Source organism: Oxyura jamaicensis, chromosome 1 (assembly GCF_011077185.1).
Source record: "Oxyura jamaicensis isolate SHBP4307 breed ruddy duck chromosome 1, BPBGC_Ojam_1.0, whole genome shotgun sequence".
In the NCBI taxonomy this organism is placed as follows: domain Eukaryota; kingdom Metazoa; phylum Chordata; class Aves; order Anseriformes; family Anatidae; genus Oxyura; species Oxyura jamaicensis.
In genome coordinates this window covers 29,354,270-29,379,949 of record NC_048893.1, presented here as the reverse complement: position 1 = coordinate 29,379,949, position 25,680 = coordinate 29,354,270, and the positions used below count along the sequence as shown (strand labels likewise).

General features: G+C 37.9%; 1 long non-coding RNA gene across 1 annotated transcript; it reads left to right on the top strand.

Moving 5' to 3' along the window:
* The first annotated feature begins 1,737 nt into the window (after nt 1–1,737).
* On the top strand, nt 1,738–25,680 carry LOC118178419. Its single transcript, XR_004756146.1, has 3 exons — nt 1,738–1,877; nt 17,964–18,152; nt 25,445–25,680. It is a non-coding gene; the product is annotated as an uncharacterized LOC118178419 (long non-coding RNA).

Genomic DNA, 25,680 nt, shown 5'->3' with positions numbered 1-25,680 from the left:
TTACTGACTCTAAGAGAATTAAATACTAATGTGCTCTGTCATCATGTGTGTCAGGGGGTCATCTAGGGCTTTTTGCCTTTTCTAACAAGAATAGCGACCTGAAATAACAGACTATACATGCTAATATGTTGCTCACTCATAACAATATTTAAATCTACTAAATATTTCTACATTTTTTCTTTATGTTAAATATAATTTCTGCTAAACAGGAGTTAAACATTATCAGGAATAATTTAAATAAAATAATAACATCTAATGATGTAGATTATAACCTGTCAGGAATAATCTATCAGATCTTTACTAGAAGAAAATGCCGGTAATAAATACTATGAGAATACTTAAAAACAAACAAACAAACAACAACAACAACAACAACAAAAATATTTGAAATTTCTACTGCATACATATTTTTTTTCAAGACAAAGTCTTTAAAATGTCCACTACAATTTTGCAAAAGTCTGACTCTTTGAGTCATCTTGAAGTTTCTTGACAAGCAAGGAAAGCTCACTGTGATAATGAAAGCACAAACTCATTGATCACAGCAAACAAAGTTGAGATTTACTGCAGAAGTCACAGAGGACAAAAGCCTAAATAGTTATCTGTGATGCTAAAGCAATGTTACAGATCCTCAGTTAGGAATTGTAGGAAAGGTGGCTAACACATCCAACATCTATATTTCAAAGGAAAGGCCTTATGTCATTCTCTGACAGATTGTCCAGACCTCTGAGCTCTGTTTTCAAAGAAGATGGAGCTGAAAAAATCAGGTGAGACTGAGGGAGGAACTTCAGACACACCTTTCTCCATAGTATATCCTTCTGTTTTGGCTGCTAAGTGCCAAACCAGTGAGTTCTTCTGAGTGACATTTTGGAACTGCTAAACTTTTACTGTTTGCCAAACAGAATGACCAGGGACCTAACTTTCTGTTGTGGATACTGTTTCAGTTCCAAGGCAGTAAAATACTGTACTGAAATATTATATTATAATTTTTATTTGCCAATCTAAGCTCTTATCTAAATAGTTCAATGAAATCACCATGTAGATACCCTTTCTCTTCTCTCTTTACGGGCCATATTATGACCTCCATATTCATGTTAGAAAGCATTGGTTATTTTCATGAGCAGTTTCTATGCAATTAAGTTTTTAGAGCCTGGACATAGAAAAGGAATTCAATAACTAAGGTTTCCTCAGCTTCTCACCTAGAACTCAGTGTGGCCTAGAAAAGGAATACAATAACTAAGGTTTCCTCAGCTTCTCACCTAGAACTCCATTTGACTACTTTTATAGGTACAGTCTTGTGACATTTTTCTATATTGACACTTTGTTCTCAAGAAACTTTAGATTTTATAGTGCTGTCTCTGGTAATGCTAAAAGAAATTCAATAGATTGCAGATAGTCACTCCGTACTTGAAGCAAGTATGAACAAGAATTGAAAAATTGCTTTTACTGTGTAACTGGCATGAGATAGCTATTTCATGAGTTGTTAGAGCCACTGAGCAAAGTTCAACTCTGATTGTACATACAGAAGGGTCAGGTCAGGTGCACTCACCAGAGCTGACTTTGACTCTGCGTGTTTTGTGTCCCTGTTCTGGAAATCCCTCTAATGTGAGCAATGTCTCCAATCAATTTTATCAGTCTTTTTAATAATTCACAAAGTTTCTGCTACATTAACTTTAAGCTCTCATCTCTTGCCCACTGACAGCAAGCTAGATCATTTAATTTTTCTTGTAACTTATGTCTTAGAAGAGCAACTCATAATAATTTAAGAGACAGGAGTGGCAAACCCTTGCAGTTTCTTACAATAAACTTGTGAGAAGTAACTATCACAGAACTGGAAACATCAAGATCCCCTTTCTGTCAGCCTTGTGCTTTCTCAGACTGTGAGTGTTGCAGCTACTTCTGCCAATCTGGGGAACATTTCCCTACTTTGATATAATTATTTTGTTTACACAAACACGGTTCTGTGAACTTTTTATTTTCTTTGTCTTCTAATATCTCTTCCTTGCATCTTACTGAATATATAAATTAATGTTGAATATTAGTTTATTCTGAAGAGCTCAGCAGCTTATGTGCAAATTAAACTATAATGCTATTCTTTTAGAAACCCATGCTAGAGGGAACTGTAGTCTGCTAATGAGTACTGAGGGACCATTTATAGACTCCCAAGAATTTCAGAGCACTCTATTGCTGTTCAAACTTGTGAGTATAATCTTCATAAAATATTATGAGCTGTTGCATGTATTAAGGCAAATTAATACCTAAAATAACCATTTAAAAATCACTGGAATGAATTTAGGGATGTATATAGTCTATGTTGCATGATGTAGGTGATTCCCCACTTATAAATCAACAATAATAATGATAATAAAGTAATTTGTTTCAATATCATTTAATTAAAAATGCAAATATGCATAAATATGCAAAGCAGAATTCTCTGTATTTCTTTTTTTTTTTTTTCCTTAGCACATGGCTGAGTATACAGAAACCTGATAGAATTAATAACATATATAGTTCTTTATATTTTTTGCATTTATATAACTTTTTTTTTTTTTGCAATTAGAGAATTCTGTTCTTAAGAGTCTTTTTATTATTATATTTTATTTTAAATCATTTTATTTTAATTTATTTTAATTTTTTTCTAAACTCATTTTGTCAAAACTTCACTAAAGAAATATTTTTCAGATCCAGCATGCACTGTTGTTAAACTAAAATGGAAAGAGAGCACCCATCAGGAACACAAGAGAGGTGGACCAATTTTCCCTGCTGTATTATAAGACAAGATAATCTTCAATAAATGTTTACAGTGAATTGGTCTCTTTCAATCTCACTAACTGGAACTTTAATTTACAAATATCTTGAGTTACTTTCAGGCCACAGAGAGACATCATAACCACATGATTAGGGCACCAAGATAAATAGAAGTTCAAGACCCTTCTCAACCTACTACAGCACTACCATTTTGCCCCCTAGTATCTATTCACTCAACCTAGCCATGTGTGACAGACCTCTGACCAATGCAATGCTTTGAGCTGGAACTGCTTGAGTGGGTCCTGAAAATAAGCATCCTGAACTCCTCTAAAATAGCCTTGAAAGGCTCTGTTCAGTTTCCTAAATAGAGGCATCTAGTGTTTGATATTCCTTGGGGATGTGAAACAACCACAGAAGGTCACAGAAAATATAAAGCAATTATTTATTGGTTTTCACAGACAACACAGAGTTAAAATTTAGCAAGCTATTAGCCTTTTAGCAACCTATTAGACTATAAGCTGTGTGTTCATTATGCCTGCTAAGGCATCTGAAGGGTTGATCAGGTGTTGATAAGTTGACATTTTCCACCATTATTGTTGACAGTAATGGCAGTGTTTTACAACTGGGCTGACTCCTGCCCCCACCCCACCCCCTTTCTTTTTTTCTTTTTTTTTTTTTTTTTTTGTTTCCCCTTTAGGATTTTATACCTTTATATGTTGGATAAGGTTTACATGGCTTGTTTTTAAATGTATAGTATTGAGGTACAATTAGATTAGAATTTCAGCAGGCAGACATGTTGGCCATACAAGGAGTTTCTTGGTGAATTTAACCCCAAAAAGAGAGCATGCAAGTGGTAAAATCAAGGACAGGTAATGAAGGAGGAGGAGCGTAAGAGTATTGGTTAGGTATTTAGGGAAAAAAATAGTACTATATTCACCTGAAGCTATGATGATTGAAGGACAAAAGTGGTAAAAATACAAGTATGCTAGCCACAAGATGTAGTCCAGGAAATGTAGGCAATATAATGAAAGACGGTATGGAAAAGACCCAAATACTTTACACTACCCCTCCTCACTCCCTTTTTTTTTTTTTTTTTTTTTTTTTCTTGGTCTTCACATGCAAGTTATATGCTTGTTTCACAGCAATCAAGCAAGTTATTTGTCATGTGGAAAATTGAGGGCAAAGTCACAGTTCCCCCTTAATCACCTGGCACACAGTTTCTGGGTCTTCTTCATACCCCTAGCTGATCTAACTGCCCCTTTATCCATCCGCTGCCTCTGTAGACTTTGCTCCCACTTACTGCTAAGTAGGTGTCCAGACAGACACTGCAGACAGACAGGAGACTGGTGCTCCCTAACCAGCAGTGAGCAGAAGACCAAAAATGCAGACCTTTTTTAAACAAGAATCTACCTGTGACAAAAGAGCTAACAAAAACTGTTAGCTGAGGCAGACCATAGAAGCTGTAACAAGTAATTGAAATCTCCTTTTTTAACAACAACAAAATCAGAACAAAAATAAGTATTAGAAAAATAAGCAAAAAAGTTCCTCAGAAAGCTTGGGGCAGAGATGGGTGGGGGATGAATGGAAGATGTATAAAAGCTGTAGTCAAAATAAACACAAAAAATACTGCACTTCATAAGAAAACTTTGTCTAAATAAGTACACTTAGATGACAAATAAATTACTGAAAACAAACAGAAACAAACAACCAACCAAACAAAAAATCCACACTCATCCTCCACCAAACCATCTGCTAAAAAACAGGAGGATAAAAATAAGAAAAGGCTACTCCAAACCCCAGTAACAACCTTTCCTGCAACCAAAAACCTGCCAAAGTTGTTTGTTCTTTTGCTATTTGTGTAGGTTAAGACAAAGATTATTTTTTTGTTTGTTTTATAATATTTCAAACTTCTACTTTTTCTAGGATTGCTCCTTTAACAGATCAATGTAAATAGGAATTGATATTATCTCTGTTCTTTGCTTCACAGCATATTTCTGCTATAGGTATCTTTGGTATCTTTGCATAACTGGTACTACACTGTTGTGTCAAGCACCTATTTTTTCATATTTATATGTGATAAATATTTTTTCAAGGCTACAATTCACCTTTTGACATTGGTTATGCTCCTTTTGTAATACTAAATCTTCTGAATTCAGTATCAGTCATTCCGGACCAACTGGCTACAAGAACAGTGCTGACAATGCAAGCTGTCACCTTATACAGTTGGTCAACACTGAACAAAGAATCACACTGGGATTTGCACATATACAAAAACATACGCCAAAATGTCATTAGTCAATTGTGTGAGGATAGGTCAGGTAGGCAAACTATCCCTGAGGCTTCCTTATTTTCACATTTAAGGGCTGCCTTGTCTCTTCAAATAAAGTCTGTGGTGGATATAAGGTTGGACTTTGGGTCAGCCATTTCATTAGAGAGCTGCAACTTTACCTACAGAAGTTTTGGAGACAAATTTGAAATTGGAAGACCTAAAGATCTGGCAGTCATAAATATATAACTCTTGCACTCAAAACTCACCTTTTGTATATTCATATACGTGTATATAGGGATGTATATAAGTATGTATAAGTAGATGCATACCTATATGCATCTGCATATATACCATGTAGATATATACGTATGAGTATGTAGATGTATATATATTTACTTATATACAGTTATATTTAAATATACAGATACACCTTCACCCTTGTCTTTCAAACATTGCAATGACAACAACATTAGGTACAGTTCAGGTGGTACCTGGGAAGATAATCATGGTTGTGGGTTTAGTGGTCATATGTCTAATTCACTGTGTATATAATTTTTACTCATGTATTGAAAACAACATGGTAATATGATCCAACAAAATTAATAGCCCCATTAGCAAACTTTATGTAAAGAAGAAAATAATTTCCATTTATCTCTCAAAATTTTCTTAGTAAATGTGTTCTTTGAATAATTTTGATTCACTCTTCAGGGCCCTTGCTAGGAAACTTGCTTTGTTTTTGGTTTTATTTATAGTCACTTGTACTAGGTTTTTCTTCCATGTAACATAGCATATTAACTAGATTGCTGACAAAACTGACTATGAAAAACATTTGCATGTGAGTGGGTGTCTGATGGAAAGCTCAGTGATAATTTAATATGAAGAACAAATAACAATAGGAAATGTAAAGTCGAAAGCCTAAATACATATTGAAGTTGAAAATTTTCCTCTTTTGGGGTAATTGAAGAGATCTTGCTAAGGAGAAGAATTTTCATCACTTTTATCTACTTTTAAGTTGCTTATACTCAATGAAAAATGTCAGTAAATGAGAAGTGGAATCAAGATACTTTCAATAATTTACCATCAGTCCTGGCTAACAGGGGAGGTCCCAGTTAACTGGAGGTTGGCAAATGTGATTCCAGTCTACAAGAAGGGCAGAAAAGAGGATCCAGGGAAATACAGGCCTATCAGTCTGCCGTCGGTACCAGTGAAGTACTAGGGAAGAGGAGACCCTCTTGAAAGTTATCACAAGGCACATAAAAGACAACTAGGTGATCAGATGCAGACAGTATGGGTTTAAGAAGGTCAGGTTCTGCCTAACTAAACTGATTGTCTATGATAAGACGACCTGATTAGTAGATGAGGGAAAGGCTGTAGATGGATTCTAATAAAGTGTTTGACACTGTTTCCCACAGTATTCTCATGCAGAACCCAGCTGCTCATGACTTGGACAGGTGTACAGATGTTCTTCTGGGTGAAGAATGGACTGGATAGCCAGGCTCAAAGTGTCACAGTGAATGGAGTTCAATCCAGTTGGCGGGTGGTCACCAGTGAGCCAGTACTTGGGCCAGATTGTTTGTTTTTGTCAACAATCTTGATGAGGGGACAGTGCACTCAGTAAGTTTGTGGGTAATACCAACTCAGACAGAACTGTTAATCTGCTTGAGGGTAGGAAGGTTTTGCAGAGGGATCTGTATAGATTTGGCAAGATCCATGGATCGAGTCCAGTTGCGTGACATGCAACAATGCTAAGTGTTACATTCTGCCCTTGGGTCATAACAACCAAATGCAGTGATATAGGCTTGCTGAAGAATAGAAAAAAATAGAAAGAAAGCTGCCCATCAGAAAAAGACATGGCGGGTGCTGGTCGACAGCCAGCTGAACAAGAGCCAGCAGTGTGCCCAGGTAGCCAAGAAGGCCAATCTGGCCATCCTGGCCTGCATTAGAAAATAGTGTGGTCAGTAAGGCTAGGGAAGTGATTGTCCCCATGTATGCAGCACTGTTGAGATTGAATCTTGAATATTGTGTGAAGTGTTGGGCCCCTCACTACAAGTATGTGCAGAGAAGAGCAACAAAATTGGTGAAGGGACTAGAAAACAAGACTCAAGAGGAGTAATTGAGGGAATTTGAGTTGTTTAGTCTGTTGAAGAGGAAGCTGAGGGAGGCCCTGTCACTGATTATAACTTGATCACGCTGATTATCCTTGATCTGGATAGGCTGGACTGATGGGCCGAGGCCAACAGTATGAAGTTCAACAAGGCCAAGTGCCGGGTCCTGCACCTGGGGCACAACAACCCCAAACAGAACTACAGGCTGGGAGATGTGTGGTTAGAAAGCTGCCAGGCAGAGAAGGACCTGGGAGTATTGGTTGACAGTCAGCTGAATATGAGCCAGCAGTGTGCTCAGGCAGCCAAGAAGGCCAGCAGCATCCTGGCTTGTATAAGAAACAGCGTGGCCAGCAGGTCCAGGGAAGTGATTGTCCCCCTGTACTCGGCTCTGGTGAGGCCGCACCTCAAATACTGCATTCAGTTTTGGACCCTTCACTACAAGAAGGACATGGAGGTGCTTGAGCGAGTCCAGAGAAGGGCTACGAAGCTGGTGAAGGGTCTGGAGAACAAGTCTTACAAGGAGCGGCTGAGGGAGCTGGGACTGTTTAGCCTGGAGAAGAGGAGGCTCAGGGGTGACCTTATTGCATTCTACAGGTACCTGAAGCGAGGTGGCGGTTGGTCTAATCTCCCACGTGCCTGGTGACAGGACGAGGGGGAATGGGCTAAAGTTGTGCCAGGGGAGGTTTAGTTTGGGTATTAGGAAGAACTTCTTTACTGAACGGGTTGTTAGTCACTGGAATAGGCTGCCCAGGGAAGTGGTTGAGTCACCATCCCTGGAGGTCTTTAAAAGACGTTTAGATGTAGAGCTTAGGGTTATGGTTTAGTGGAAGATTTGTTAGCGTTAGGTCAGAGGTTGGACTCGGTCATCTTGGAGGTCTCTTCCAACCCAGATTATTCTGTGATTCTGTGATTCTGTGATAACAACCAGATCCAGAGATTTTCTTTAATTGCCTAAAGAATAGCTCATCTGTGCCATCTTCCTGGATGGGCAGTTGATAGTAGACACCCATGACAACATCTCCATTGCTATCCATCCCCTTAATCCTCACTGAGAAGCTCTCTATTGCAACATACTTAGAGGCAATGGCTGTACAGTCAATTTTTTCCATTACATACAGTGCAACACCTCCACCTCACCTGCCCTGCCTACCCCTCCTGAACAACTGATAGCCCCTCATCTAAGTACTCCAGTTATGGGACTTGCCCCACCAAGTCCTATTAATACCAATGATATCATAGCTCTGGGAAAGACCAAAGCTTCCAGTTTGTCCTGTTTGTTCCTTATGCCGTGGGAATTTATACACAAGCATTTCAGATGTGTTTCTGAACCCACAGTCCTCCCTGGAGTAGTGTAGATGTTCCCATTAGTGTTGTTACCTTCAGATGATGCCATAGCATCCCTTGGCTTAACCTCAGTATTCCTAAAGGTATTCCCCTGCCATAATGATTCTAATTTAAAGCTCTGTCAATAGGTCTCACCAGGTTACAGGTCAAGAAATGACTTGTTCACCCATTGAGAAAGGTGAGTGCTGTCAGGCACCAGAAGACCTCTTGTCTTGAAGATTCTTCTATGATTATAAAACCCAGAAGTCTGGTAAAAGTACCAGTCTTGGAGGCAGGCATTGATGACATGGGCTCACTTATTTCTTTTCCCATCTCTCCCCATTACTGAAACAACTGAGGAAAATCTTACCTGCATTCCTGATAAAATATATGTGCATGGTACACAGAAGATGAGTCATATGATGATCTTTTAATTTTAACATTTATATATCAAAGTGCCTTTTCTAGCATGTTGTAGTCTTTCCAAATTTTCTGATTAATTCTGTTTAACAGAACTTTAACCCAGAACTCATGCTGACTGTCATAATGTAATCTTTTTATTTAAAAAAAAAAAAAAAAAGAGTAAAAAAATATTAACAGCCTCATCAGCAGTCATAAATGTACTCCATACCTTCACCCTGTCTTTACCTAAATATGTGTATACACTGCTAAGGGTGCTGTTATTCTTATCTTTAATTCTGTTTATTATTTGTATGAAGCTAAAATGTATTTCAGAAATACATAATTTTATCTATTTTCCTTTGATAAAGTATTTAGTTTACACATATTGACAATATTGCATATATTGAAGTAATAGTAATCATTGCCCATAAGCACCTTGTGTGGTCTTGTGGCTCTTAGATCGGGGAGACTTGTTTCATTGCAGAAAAACTACAATATTTATGTTTTTTAGTGTCAAAGTCCTTGGTGAGGAAAATTCTGCTAAAACTGCACATTCATAATAACTAGAATGTAAAGTGGAAGATAAAGTAATTTTGCATGGGCTATTTTTTTTTTTTTCCTTTTTGATTCACCAGTATAATTCTTAATTATCTCATGATCTTTTTTAATAACCTGCTTGCAAGAGTCAACTGTTTGTGTGGTGAGTTTCTGTGAAAGCAAGAGACCTGTCTGGTAATATAGTTATGTGAATAACAGATTATATTTCCTCTTCCAAAATGAGAAAACTTACCCGCCCAATCAAACTGTCTTTGAGACATGTTTCACAGGTGCATTGCACATTCTGCTAATGGGAGAGCAAAGTGGGCACAGTGCTTGACATCCATAATCCAGACAGTGCAGGACTAACATCAGCAGGAACATATATTGCCCTCACTGTGGAACTAAGCCTCCAGTGGGAACTCTCCTTTGCTTGGTATTCATTCAGGGCTGCCTCCCCATCAGCACAGTGGCTTTGCTGCAATGCTGCTTCCACTGCCTGCCTGCCACTTTGAGACTCCTGATCTCAGTGCCACAGCACACACTTGCTCTTGGTTTATTCAGTGTGGTGAATGCACAAGACATTGGCTTGAAAATTGAGTGGAAACTAACAACTGGGATGGCTTTCTCCTTTTCTAAATGAGGTCATCTTATATGAGGTCATCTTATTTATGGGTATTTGTACAGAAGAAAAGGGAAGGCAGAAGGTTAGGACAGATTTTCCCTTCAAAATAATGCCCAAGTGTATTTCACTGATTTCCTCCCCTTCCATTGTTTGGCTGAGAGTTAGGAAAATCTGAAGAGGAATTATGGTCTTATGTGTGCTGAGGAGAAAAAAGTGTTTTTAATTAATTCCTTTTAGATGTACTGACCCTCATTTTATGGAAGCACAAATTGAAACTTTCATTTCACTTGCTACAAGATATGGGAAGAAGCCAGCCATACCAACATCACAGCTGTTCACATTATTTTCCCCTGGCCTCACACCCAAAGCCATCAAAGATCTTTCTTGATGTTAGCCAGCCAGAATAACACTAGAGCAAATGAAGGTTTGGTGTAGATTTTGTGTGGTACTGAGAAATACTGGACCTCTTATGGATTTTGAAAATTTTGCTCTGAAAAGAGAGATAATAGGCAGTGATATACATAATGATACAACATGGTCCTAAAGCTACAGCCTTTTAAACACAAAATTGTGAGCAGTCTATATATCATGAACACTTGAATAATTGTATTTCTTTACCAGAACCTTATCAATTCTGGTAATTAACCTCATTCTTAATTGGGGTTAGCAAAGTGTCCAGTGAAGTATTCACATGCTCTTTGCTACTTCCTTTCATTTACACCAGTTAAGAATATCACCCAACTGTTTATGCAATTCTATTTTTCAGTGTTGCACTGATCATATTCACTTTACATTCTGGATTTTTAATAAGGAGAATGAAAATGAATTGCTGTAGGAATTTTGTAATTAAAATATTCTATTTAACTTGTGAAGTATTAAATGATAAAGGAAATCTTATTAAAATATTTTAACACGTATTATTTTAATACCAATTTATTCTGAAAATAGAATTGTTAACCCAAAGTCCAAATAAGTTCTGCAGGATTCTTTTCATTGCTTCTTTCTGATTTCAGATCATCTGCCAAACCTCACCAGGTGGATCCCCAAGCTCAGAGTCTACTTATCTATCAGAGCTCACTCACTCCATGTTGTCTGCTCCATGCGCTACACTGGAAACTGACCTGAATACTCCATTATACTGCATTGCATTTATCTGTGTCGTTGAAACAATGGCAATTATATCCAAGTTTTATAGATAAACAAAGCAAGCCACTTTGTTTCCTGATGAAAATATTTTTTTTATTCCTAAGAAGAAGGAATAAATATAAAACCCAGAACTGTCAAAATTACTCGCACAAAAATATTTTATGATTTTTTTGAAAAAAAAAAAAAAAAAGGAGAAAAAACAATTAAACATTCAGTTAAAATAATTCAAATTAACTGAAAATCTTTGTTTTTAAAGCTTTTTTTCATTACTACAGAATTTAAATTATAAGGCAGACTTGGCTTTATTTTTTACTACTGCTTATATCTTACATATATCTTACTCTCCTCTAGGTAATTTTAAAGCTTAACTTAAAAATTTCAGTATTAAAGCTGATGACACTCCAGCAAAAATTCAATGATGGACAGTATTTTTGGAACATTTGTTTTATGCTCATTACTGCTAGCTACAGCTAAAGAGAAAATAAATAGTTCAGGGTGGCAAATTTCTGCAAAGGGAGAGAGAGCCTAGTATATACTTCTAAAGGTATTTCAGAATAGCAAGGGGAAACACATTTCATTTTAGCTCTACTAAGTAAAGCATTTAAGTAAAGCATAAGTAAAATATTTTCATTTACCTAACCAAAGTAAAATGCATTCATATATTTATTTATTATAACTGGGATCCCTTACTTTGCAGTGCAAATTTTAATTTCCATAGATTCCAGAAGAATTGTCTAGCTCCTTACACACTCCCGTAATACAACCTATACGTATCTGAAATAGAATCAGTACTCATAAAAATTATTTTACTCAGAGATGTTTAAATAAACCAAGAGTAATGCATTCCCCAATTATTTTTGAAAGAACTTATTGCATTTTTTTTAAATGAACTTTTTTCTTTTTTCTTCTTGAAAAAATTAGACGAAATAAAAATAATAATGTATATTGTATATAGACTTTCAATAATTAATATTTGATTTTCATTAGAGGTAACATATTCAATTGATTTACATTTTTTTTATTATTATTATTATTTTCACTTTGATGTTTGTTTTATTCTTACTAGGAGTTTCCCGGGAAAACATTACTTTTGACAAGAAAACTTCCTAGGCAATAAATAAATAAAAATCCATTAATCTCTCTATAATTCTTTATTGAAAAGCATGTATAAGCAGTTTATTGTGGTTCACTGGGGTCTTTTTGCCAGTTTTGCTCTTTTAAGCAGCTCAAAGGAAACTGCAGACTAAATTAATACCAACTTTCAATTCTTGCTTGCGAGACACTTCTCAATCCCTGCAAAGACATTTTGTTCCATATATTGTAAGTAAAACTGGAAGAGTTAACTTCCACAGCATTAAGAGACTTTAATTGTATTAGCTGCTGACAGGAGGATAATATTTTTAAGTAACATAAAATCAGTCCAGTGATTGACAGAGCACACATACAATAAAGTCAATGTAGGAAAAATTCAAAGTAGAGGAAGTCATAACATTCAAGCAAGCTGAGGGGATTTTTTTTTTTTCTGAATAATCATAAAAAATACATGCAACCAGAAGGCTAAAAAGCAAATATACAGGATATATATATATACAAATTTTTCATCTCTTCATTCTTTTCATTTACAGTTGTGGAGTTATCCCTAAGTCTTAAGTCCCCATAGTCACAGCCCATGAGAAAAGGAGTATAAGTATTTTAGCTGATGTCAGTTTGTTTCTCTGCATACTTATATGACATAACAGGTACTCTTATGGACAGTAACTTGCAATCTTTGTTTCAGAAGCTGGTTGAGTTTCAATATGATTCTGAAATATATGTTCTTCTAGCATATCAGACCCCTAAAATATGAGGTTACCACCTTTCAGACATGCAGTGTAGAGATAGTTCTGATTTTTTTATTTGCCATCTCTTTTTTGAGCCTCAAAAATTGAAACCTGGAAAGATATTTGTTAAAATAAAACAAAACTAGAAAGTCATTGTGATCAGAAATCCGCAGGTCATAAATAAAATCTCAAGTGTTACGAGACTATATGAGTTGAAAATTCTGATTTAAAGCAATAAAGGGAACAACATATTCTGTCATATTTAATCAAGAAAAGCTGCATCCTGGAACTGCATGTTTCAGAAGGTTTCCCCGTCATTACTGTACACTAATCCAAAGGCTATTTACAGTCTGCCTCTGCTCAATAAAATGCTGAAAGTGCATTTTCTATGCATAGCACTGAAGTTTACATTCAGGATTGTGGGAAAGGAATTTGCAGGTGGCTTTGCACTGTTTCCCACGTCCTTGTATTAGAGTAATGAGGAACCAAGCTAGAGACAAGTGCATGGAGAAGCTAGACCAATTATAAGTTGTTATCGGCGCGTGCTGTAGTTAGTTGCCTATATATACTCTGTGAGAACCTGCAATAAAGGAGGACGATTATACTCACATCGAGGTTGCATCATTACTCGGGTCCGTTTCCCTTTCCGACACAGGATCATCAGCTCAGCAGGCTGAGGGTGGTGTGGAACAGAACATTTTAGGAAGGGAGATTAATCCATGTTTTTCCTTGGTTTATACTGCTTACTATATGCACTTTTGTAAACAGACCAGGGGTGAATTCATAGTTGTGCAGGTAATTTCCCAATGTAATATCCAAGGAGGATTTTGTTAGGTGAACGCTTTCACTTACTGAGGATAATATGATTTGTGTATCTCCCTTGTCTATCTTTCGGCCTCATTTACTATTACAGACTATGTTATTCATTGACACGTTAAAACGGAATATGGAGATCAAACTCATAACAAGAGCTTAAGAGTTTAGTTTAGTTTAGTGCAGCTCTGTGAGAAAATACAGACTCAAGCCTTCAAAGCTTTGTGGTTGAATGACTGCTGAAGTCCACACCAATTCATAGGATTTAAAGCAGCTTTTCAGCTTCCAGTTTTGAATCCAGCTAAAATAAGCCCACAGTCCAGTGGAGACAAAAGGGAAAAAAGAATAGCCTTCAAGCATGGAAGGTATTTTCAATAGGTTTAAATAACCAGCTGAATAGGAGTTAGTCTGAGCAAGCTAGCAGTTGAGGAAATCTCTCACTCTACTATCTGAGGGACTCTGACCCTGAGGAATTCATGAAACTTGAAATTTCAAGAAACTAATCCATATATACACCTCCCACATGTCCTCTACCAGATAAATCATACTTCTACCAGTTTGGTTGCATTTGGAAACGGCAAGAATGGTTAGGAACTGTAGAAAATACCTGCGCTATTCTCATAAATTAATATAAACAATTTGGTAAAGAACAGGTATTAGTAGTTTACCTTAAGTCACTGAAGCTTTGTTAACTTTTTTTTGTAATTTAAGAAGTTTCAAGAAAACTTTTTTTTTTTTTTTTTTTTAAAAAAAAATAATATAAAAAAAAAAAAGTGAGATCTTGCTTTTTTGACACTTCATGGCCATGAATGGACAACTGGGATTAAAATGGTTTCCATACTGAGTTAACCTTAAAACAAATGGGAACATTTCAACAAATTGATTTGGGGCTGCCAATAACTCTCTGTAGTCCATTCTATTTTTGGAATTATATGTGTTTGTATAAGACCTTTTCCAGCCCGAATTTTGTTTTGACTTTATCCTTCTTGATCCTCTACACACTATATTGATTAGCATGGCTTTTCAGACTCTGCTTTGCACTGCTGTTTTTATGCATCTTGTTACCTTAGCATATACATTCAACAGTATTTTAAGCTAATTAATTTCCTGAATTTTATCTTGTATCCAAAAAGTTATCATATACGCTGTGATCAGTTTTGGCACACTGTTCATAGGAATACATTGACTAGAAATAAATAACTGACAAAAGCATTTTTATTTCTTGAGAATCTCATATCCTTATTTATCATGTTATTTTAAGGTATTTACAGAAGTCTTTATTTTTTCAGACATTTTCTTGGTTCATAGAGCTTAGCATCTGTAAAGTAATGGAAAGTTATTTGACTTCATATTTCCAAATAAAATTGAACAAGACTTTTTATTCTATGTAAGGATAGTTACAAATGTCTTAGGAAATATTTTTTGGGTGTGTGATATTGAAAATTGTGCTATCTTGATTATGATTCATCATATAAAATCATACTGTTCCTACTTTGTTGACATGTTTTTGTTGACATATAGACAGGGCATATAATGCCACCATGTATTATCTTGATCAATTTTGCTGAGGTAAAAAGATAGTGCCGTGCCAACACACACAGACAGAAGCCAAGATTTAAGTGATTTGATAGAGTCTTTGTAGAGGTGGAAACAGTCTGTTTTTTTTTTTCAGTACAGCATGCGATTGCAGTAACACGGAAGAGAAGATATTGTAGTAACAATGCAGTTATGCTTGTGCTTAAAGTAGTTGCATATATATATATGTATATATATATGAGTATTCTATATATTTTGGATAGAATAAAACAAAGTATGAGTGTTAACTTAGTGTTAACTTACACTCTAGCGCATGTGAAGGGAATATTTGTTTTATTCCTTGATTATTTTTTCTCCTCTTAAAGAAGGTCATTTCACTATATCATTTCCCATAAAATCTGTTTATATTGTGGCTCTTGCATATATGTCTTTGGTAAGTTGCTTTCCTTCATCTTTTTTATTTTTATTTTTTAAATATCAGAGGTTTTTTGTTTGTTTGTTTGTTTGTTTGTTTTGTAGTTTCTGCAATTTTATTTAATCCTGTACAATTTCTGTGAATAAACTGGTAATATAGTAATATCTGTGTACGAATGCAATGCAACAAATAGTGTAACTCTCCAGAATCTTCATCTGTTACTTATCTTCTTTTTTTTTTTTGCAACTGAACCATTCACTGCTAGTAGGAGGGCCACCTTCTCTGCATGTCTGGTGCCCTGGAAAAAAACTTCTACTCTTTTTAGTTTCTCTCTTACATTTTCAAATAGAAACTGGAAATTATTTTTTTTCCTATATTTATATTTTCATTCCCCTGACTTGTGACACTGGACACTCTCATTCTCTTAGCACATCAGGAAAGCATTTTTTGTTTGCTTGTTTGTTTGTTTTATTTTATTGTGTCTGTTATTCCTATTATTATTTTAAAATTTGGATAATATCTACAAAGAACAAGGAAGGAAAAGAAATGTTTACTGTAAAAATTTTAAATTCAACAACTAGAGACTTTTTTTAACAGATGTTTTGCTATAGCTGGAATTTTGATTAACTACTCTGTTTTGTTAATTCATCTGCCTCCGTATTTGAGAAAAATCATTTGCAAGGTTCTATTGACTCTCCCCACAGTGACTGTGAACACTCTGTCCATGAGAAAATTATTCTCTGCTTGATTTTCAGCTCTGGTTTTGTTTATCCCTCAGAAGAAAGATCCAAACACTTGTTGGAACATGTGGCAGACAGCTAATTACTCATAATCTGGATTATGAGTCTGGACTTTGATCTGGATAGGCTGCACCGATGGGCTGGGGTCAACTGCATGAAGTTTAACAAGGCCAAGTGCCGGGTCCTGCACCTGGGGCGTAATAATCCCAAGCAGAGCTACAGGCTGGGAGATGAGTGGTTGGAGAGCTGCCAGGCGGAGAAGGACCTGGGAGTGATAGTGGACAGTCGGCTGAATATGAGCCAGCAGTGTGCTCAGGTGGCCAAGAAGGCCAACGGCATCCTGGCTTGTATCAGAAATAGAGTGACCAGCAGGGCTAGGGAGGTGATCGTCCCCCTGTACTCGGCTCTGGTGAGGTCACACCTCGAGTACTGTGTTCAGTTTTGGGCCCCTCGCTACAAGAAGGACATCGAGGTGCTTGAGCGGGTCCAAAGAAGGGCGACGAAGCTGGTGAGGGGCCTGGAGAACAAGTCCTACGAGGAGCGGCTGAAGGAGCTGGGCTTATTCAGCCTGGAGAAGAGGAGGCTCAGGGGCGACCTTATCGCTCTCTACAGATACCTTAAAGGAGGCTGTAGAGAGGTGGGGGTTGGCCTGTTCTCCCACGTGCCTGGTGACAGGACGAGGGGGAATGGGCTAAAGTTGCGCCAGGGGAGTTTTAGGTCAGATGTTAGGAAGAGCTTCTTTACTGAAAGGGTTGTGAGGCATTGGAACAGGCTGCCCAGGGAGGTGGTGGAGTCACCATCCCTGGAAGTCTTCAAAAGACGTTTAGATGTAGAGCTTAGGGATATGGTTTAGTGGGGACTGTTAGTGTTAGGTTAGAGGTTGGACTCGATGATCTTGAGGTCTCTTCCAACCTAGAAATTCTGTGATTCTGTGATTCTGTGATAATGATAAACTCGTAAACAAGCTAATGTATGCTAGGGAGGGTTTTCTTCTTCTAGAACATCCTACCAGAGGCATGCCCTTCCTTGTCCTTTTTTTCTTTGCTGGTGTTATGTCCAAAGTGGAGGAAAGATACTTTTCAGAGATACTTAGTTTTTGAACCATGTCCCTCAATTTTAAATGAACACTATACCTGGCATATTTGATCAAGAAAACAAAACTGTGCTTGTGAGGTGTGAAGCCTCCCCTCCATCTGGAGTTTTGGTTGTTGGTGGAATAAACAAACAGGAAAAATGGATCTTAGCCCTGCATAGACAGATCTGTGACAACCACAGACTCCCTTTGGATCTCTTTTAGAAAGAAGAGCATAGCTGCCAGAATACCACACAGCTGTTGCACATATCATATAACAATCTACAAATATCGCATCCTACTAATTCATGGACTTATAGGTGCACTGAACCACCACTGTTCTGCATAGTGGATGAAAATACTGTTGAATATGTTTACTTTCCATGTACTGACTATATTATTGTATATCATGCAGTACCAATTAAGTTGTGGCTCAGCACCAGACAGAAAAGCTGCCTATTCGCTTTGTAATGCTGGCTGCAATCTGGAGTCCTTGGTGACTCTCATGAGGAAATACTACACCTCCCTTAGGCATGCTTGCTTTAATACAAGCTGGGTGGCCACTGGAAAGCAGAACTACAGGAAAAAAGTGTGCCTGGCACAGGTAGATTAACTCTGGTGATTAAGAGAAATATGTTTCCCTTTATTTTAATGTCTCCTCTGTAGAATTGATTGTTTTGGCTTTAAAAACTTACATTTTTCCTTTGTTTTTGTGTTCTAGTAAAATGTAAATTTAGATACAGAGAACATGATTTTGTTAGTTGTAGTGTGCTCACTTTAATAAAAAGTTGCAGGCATCTCCACCTCAAAGCTGTGGCTTATTTGGAGTCCTCTCAAAGAAAGTTGTTCAGGTACTAAGAGCAGGGAAGTTTTTAATGAGTGATGTAGGAACTTGTTTTATTTTCCTGATAAAGAAAAGCATTAGCTACTGATAACTGGATCAATGGGTTTTCTTGGCATGTTGATTCCTACAGTAGTGCTAATATCAGTAGCTGTCATTCATAGGAACAAATAAAAGTTTGAAGATAACTTCTTTGTAAATAAAACACTCACTAAATAAATAACATTGAGACTTAACATCAAGAAACACAAATTAATGAGATTTGAGGTGAATAAACTTCCATGATCATACATTTATTTATTTATTTGAAAAAGGCAGTTGATCCTGCCTAAAAAGTATCCATTCTGGCTTTCTTCATTGGTGTTCTCCCTGCAAATAAAAGATGCTGAACTTCCTAGAAATAGCCTTGAAAATCAAAATATGCTAAGCTAGTGAAAAAATAAAATAAAATAAATAAAATAAAATAAAATAAAATAAAATAAAATAAAATAAAATAAAATAAAATAAAATAAAATGGAGGAATAAGAAAATTGAATTCGTGACAGACAAGGGGAAAGAAAGGATGCAGCTTCTGGCTAAGCATGAAGGATTAATCAAGCTCATTGGAGATGAATTTGAAGTCGGTAGAGGAAGTGTGCAAAGTGCTGTTCAACAGAGAAGAAGTATTGTGTGGGCAGGAACTAAAAGCAGCAGAAACAGGAGATGAATATCCTGAAACCTCTACCCAAATTATGATCCAAACAAAGACCATAAGAAAAAGAGATAGCTCGATATATAACAGCACCTTCAGAGGCAAGCAAAGGCACCAAAATATCTGGAGGCCACAAGCTGGGAGGGAACAAGACAGAATGTGGTTGGTGTTGGGTATGCAATGACCATTTTAGAGATATCAAGAAAGAATACTGGGAGGAAGGAGAGAGACATGGGAATAAGATTCTGAGTGCTGACTGAAGTAATGTGTGCAGATGATACAAAGGAGGGAGCATCACAATTGCAACATGTTGCTGGAAGAGTGAAGAGGATGACAAGCTTATTGAAGTAGAAATGTGTGTCTATTGGTAGGGAAGGGGATTGAACTGGAAAAAGGAGAAAGCAAAGCAAGAAACAGTCCAGCATGGAAGGGCAGCAGTAATGAAGTGCAGCAGTAACAAAAGAGTAAACCTAAGCATATAGCCAAAAAGGGTTGTGGTGGTATGGGATATGAAACCAAAGGAAGTATGTGAAAAGTGCTTTAGTAGCACAGCCATAGTGTTTTACCGTACAATCTTGCACTATCTCAACCCACCATGGATGGGGAAGAAGATGACAAGTTAAGCTGGAGAACAGAAACATTAAAAGGAGTACCTGACCGTGGTCCTAGGGAGTGACCTGCTGCTCTCTCCAGTTACCACTGTCTGGATCCACACAACTCAGGAGGCCAGCAAAACCTATTCTGCCATCACTGCCACCAATACTAGTCTCATGAGACATTTCATGGTTGAATGGCCTTTTAATTAGAAAAGCCAATGCAGAAGCCAATAAGTACTGTATGAATTTTTCTGCCAGTGACAGATTTCTTCTTAGTGTCAGTGTGCATTTATAAAGAGATATTAAGCCTCTGTCTACTTGTTTTTATGTACTGAGAAAAATGATGTACTTTAAAGAGGCAATTTTGAACACCACACATTTGAACTCCCATCTGTGTTTTGAAGCAGGTATTTGCAACCTCTCCTACATTCTCTACCTCTGTCACTTTCTGCTCCATTATATTAGCATTTTAACAATGTACTTTGACATTTAAAAAATGCAGCTTTCATGCTGCTCTTTAATTTACACAGAGGATACAGGGACAGGGATTTGCAGTAGGAATTCTCACAGTTTTCTTTCCTATGAAACAGTCTATACTTGCATGGAAACAATAGAAATCAAAACCCCAATAAACAAAACAAAACAAAACAACAACAACAACAAAACACCTTCCTGGGAGTTGGTATTGGTATTCACTCCCAGGGCTTACTTGATTAGTACCAGTGTCTGGGTATGTCTGGTTGTATCTATATAAAAGCCTGAATATTTTTAAAGAGATCCTTGGCAAGAATCAGCTTAGCTGTGGCCTAATATTGTTTATGGATCAGCACACTGTAAGACTAAATATGATCTTGTATTATCTTGAATACTCCGTAGGATTTAGAGGCAGAAAAATAAGAACCAATAATGTGCTTAAAGGTAAAATATTCTTGTTTCATTCTCATTTTATTAAAACTCTGTTGCAGAGCATCTCGGGTGAAACACAATGCAAAGTCAGATCCAAAGAGGACATGTTCAGCATGTAGAAGGATCAGAGCCACCCACATTACCCTACTGAAATCCTGAATAAAAATGTTTTGCACCATTAAGATAAACATACAGTATTAAATAAATATAAAAGCAGAGGGGAAAAAAAAATAGACCTGTCTAGCTATTCAAATTCTGCCTGCTATTACACTGAAAATCTTAATACTGTCTCTTAGGAAACAGCCTCACCATTTTATATTTATGAGACAGAACTACTTAGGAAATAAATGTCTTATTCAGGATTTGAACCTGCTTAGGGCTTGTGCACCCAGCCAGACAGTTCTGCAGGATACTTGTAAAATCTGTTACTGCCTGCAAGCAGGACAAAGCACCTCAGCCAAGGAAATGGTACTTCATTTGATATAGGGCTCTGAGAGCACTTGCCCTCATTTTAGGAGTTTTGCTGTTTTTTTCAAGGCCAGTTCACTGATAAGAGCTACTGGGGACAGATGGAAAGAGACAGAGTATCACAGCCATGTTTGGCCAAGCACTCCATGATGCAGATCCAAATGTCCCATCCCAGCCTCAGCATATTGTCATGGTTTTGGCTGGGGTGGAGTTAATTTTCTTTGTAGAGGCTCACACAATGTCGTGCTTGAATTTTTGATGAAAATAGTGGCGATAACACACACCGATGTTGTTTCACACAGTAGTTGTTTCAGAGCAGGGCTTACAAAGGGCCAAGGACTTTTCAGCTTCTCGCACTGCCCTGCCAGTTAGGTGGCTAGGGGTGCACAAGGAGCTGGAGAGGACAGAACCAGAGCAGCCTACTCAGACTGAACAAAGGGTCATCCCATACCATGTTGTGTCATGCTCAGCAATAAAAGCTGGGGTAAAGAAGGAGGAAGGGAGGGACATTCGGAATGATAGCATTTGTCTTCCCAATAAACTGTCATATGTGATGAGCACTGCTCTCCTGGAAGTGGCTGAACACCTGCCTGCCAATGGGAAGCAGCAAAAGGATTCTTTGTTTAGCTTTGCTTGTGGGTGCAGCTCTTGCTTTACCTAGGAAACTGTTTTTATATCAACCCATGAGTTCTTGAACTTTTATCTTTCTGATTATCTCACCCAGCCCACCTGGGGAAAGTGAGCAAGCAGCTGTGTAGGGCTGAGCTGCCTGTGAGGCTTAAGCCACAATACCCATCCCTTTCCTCACAGATGTGCCTGATGCTGCAGGCTGGGGCTGCTCCTGGCTGCCCCCCAGCCTGCCCTGCTTCCTGGCTGGGGACAGACAGAGCAGGGTCCAATGTCAGAGCTGTTTGGGATGGGTCCTGGCTAATGAGACCCTGTTCTGCCTATCTTGTTGGCACCCCCAACACTCCTTGCTCCCATTCCATGTAAATATACAGCAAAGCAAAGGGCTTGTGTGACTTTGGTGCTGTTTCCCATTGATGGAAAATTATTTTTCTTATTTTCTTCTGGAGGCAACTTCACAAGAGAAGTTTAATTTAGGTGTAGCTCATTTTTAAAATAACTAAAGGAGAATGGGAAAAATATGTGTTCTTATCCATTAAGCTCCATAATATATTGTGCTACCCTGACGCTTTCTCTTCTTTTCTGCTTTTTTTTTTTCTTCTTCTTTTCCCTAGAATGAGGTAATTTCTTTCTTTATGCTGAATTTACACAACTGTTGCATCATATCACTTTTTCAAAGACTAGCATATGTATATGTCTAGTAACTTAGATCCACTCTTGCCATTATCACTTTGTGGTGGTTTTACTCCAGTGGGCAGCTGAGCTCCACCACAACCACTCTCTCACTCCCCCTCTCCTCAAAGGGAATGGGGAAGAAAATATGATGTAAATGAGGCATTGGGGGCTCATTCCCTGCCGTTTCAGCTCTGCTGCTCTTCTCTGCCCCTGCTCCCCATGGGGTCCCTCCCATGGGATGCCATCCTTCCCGAACGGAGCCTGCGGGGGCTGCCCACAGGCAGCAGCTCTTCAACAACTGCTCCCACACGGCTCCATACCACGGGGTCCATCCCCCAGGAGCAAACTGCTCCAGCACGGGTCCCCCACGGGCGGCAGCTCCCCCCAGACCCCCTGCTCCTGTGTGGGCTCCTCTCCATGGGCTGCAGCTCTGGCCCGGGGCCTGCTCCTGCGGGGGCTCTCCATGGGCCGCAGCCTCCTCCAGGCCACATCCACCTGCTCCACCGGGGGCTCCTCCACGGGCTGCAGCGTGGAGATCTACTCCATGTGGGACCCATGGGCTTCAGGGGGACAGCCTTCTCCACCAGGGGCCACACGGGAACTCCACAGGCCACAAGGGAACTTAAGCACCTGGAGCACCTCCTGCTCTCCTTCTGCACTGACCTGGGTGTCTTCAGGGCTGGTTCTCACTCCTTATTCTCCCAGCTGCTGTTGTGCATCAGGTTTCTTTTTACCCTTTATTCAATCTGCTCTCCCAGATGCACAAACAACATTACTTATTGGCTTGGCTCTGGCCAGCAGCAGGTCCCTTTGGAGCCTGCTGAAACTGGTCCTTATGGGGCAGCTTCTAGATTCTTCTTAGAGAAGCTACTCCTGCAACCCCCCACTACCAAACCTTGTCACGTAAACCCACTACACACTTACAGTGTTATTCAGCCTGAATAGTAGGGTGGAAGGAAAAGTCTATTTAGGGTACGTGACAGTAGGAGTATGTGAAGTGAGGCACAGAGACTGCCTTTTCTACACTTAAATTGTAATTCTAGCAGAGATGAAAGGAATCTGCTTTCTCCCACAGAATAAAAGGATTTGAAAAACACTCAGAAGAGAAGCTTCCAAGGAATGGCAACCTCAGGCTTTGTAGTACTGGTTTCCTGGTGAACATGAACACACTAACATAGTATGCCAATACATATGGGTGAATAACCCACATATTCAGTATTTCAGAAATTGAAATATTTGGGTTTCCTTAGTCCAATCTAATCATGTATTAGCAAGTCCTAAAGAAAAACAGGTGTGAATTTTAGCACAGTTACTTCATACGTATCATAAATTATACTATTAATACTATTAATGTTATACAACCAAAGATGAAAACAAACAACAACAACAACAATAAAAAAAACTTGAATAAAACCAATCCCGTCAGTTGATTAAGGTTATCACCTGTGGAGTAATGGAATTAAATCTCAGGAACTTAAAGCTTGTTACTGATACACAAACTGGGGCAAAAATTCATCTAATTTGAGGATAAAATATCTCATTGGAGTACATGGAAGTTTTCTTTTGTTTTTAATTGGCTTTGATTTGGGTCCAAGGAATTGATTTCATTGTCCTGGGTATTGGTGTTCTGCTGTTCACAAGCTCTAAATCCAGTCTAAAAAGCTATTCCTTAACAAGCCAGGCGTGAACCAATTCCTTTGTCTTTTCCTCTCCATACTTGTCATTGCTCATGGTGTCTTAGCTGCTACTGATTCTATGCTCATAGAAGAGCCTAAGCAAAAACACTGGAGCAAAAGATGTCTGGACACTTTTAAAATTTTCATGGGAAAGGGGACCAAGTTTATCTCAGAGTAGTTTATAACTTTAATAGGTTGGGAATCACTTGTCTTGTTGGCTCATAGAACTGTCTAATATTGAAATTCTTATCTTTGCCTTCAGAAGCCTGATGAAAGAATCTCTGAAGAACACCAACAGTTTTCTGGAAAACAAACAAACAAACAAACAAAAACACTTATTTCTATCAATTTCTATATCCAATTTCTATATCAGTTTCATCTAGTTGGGGGGTAGAGAGAGAGAGAGAGATATTTCCCATAGGAAACAATGCTGAAGGGAGGTTTTTTTAGGGGTAAAACCTAAGAAATGTTATATTAGGTAGGTTTTGTTCACATTTTTAAAGTGCAAGATCTGACCAGTAAAACTCAAGGTTTTAATAGTACTCCACATATCACGACACTGACTTTGAAAGATTATTGAAAGTTACTTTACATTCTTTATTTACTCTTCCAATAAAATCTGTAATTCAGTTGCCCACCAAGATATGTCAGTCAAGCTTTAAAATATGTGCCTGGATCTTTTCATGTAGTTTTCTAGTGATACAACCTCAATGTGGAATTTCTTGTTTTCCATAGCCTCCTCTCCAGTTTAGTTTTGCTTTTCTCTACTTCAGCCCGACATTTCTTTCCTACATATTTTGTCGTTCTTACATATACATCTATTGCTCTTAAACTGTTTTCCTAAAGGGGTAAATTTCAGGTTGTGAATATTTTCTCTTTGGGTATGAGCTTGTTAAATAACTCCCAGCTTTCATCTCTAAACGTGTCTGTTCTTTTTCTCTCTGCTTGTCTACTTTATGATTACCTTTTAACTGTGAAAAACTGTCACTCTATACAGTATTCCAGGGGTGTCTTAGCAGTGCTGAAAGGAGATGACTTCAAACACATCTTATCTCACATTCAGTACTGTTCTTTAGATTACTGCTCTCCATGTCATCATTATATGATAAGCCCCAAAGGACCAAATTTGCACTAACTGGTGCAAATTGGAGGTTGAAATGAATATAGCTTTATGAATTACACTAGCTGTAGCACCATTCTTGTGTCATTGCCATTTTGCTGAATAGGGTTAAAAGCCCAATATTCATAACTAATGTAAAATGATATCTAAGTTTATTGGCTCAGTTAATGCAGAATAGTGTCATCAATAATTTTTATCTTCTGACTCTCAGCTAACAGAAAGTGTGCAATATGGAGAATTTAGGGCCTTCACATGATTGTTCATTAAAACAATTTTTTTTCTGTGACATTTCCCAGGTGATGGAGACACGTTGATGGGACATGTTGAGATGTTGATTAGTAACTCTGCTGCATAAAGACAGCTGAAGAAACTGCAAATCTTCACTGCTCTGAGAATCAGAAAAGGTAGCAGTCTGAATCAAAAGCCCATTCTGCTTTGTAGGAAGATGACAAAAGAAAGCAGCAAAGAATGTCAGCAGTTTTTATGCCAGAAACAGTCTACAAGTAACTGAATTTCCAGAAATGTAAACCTA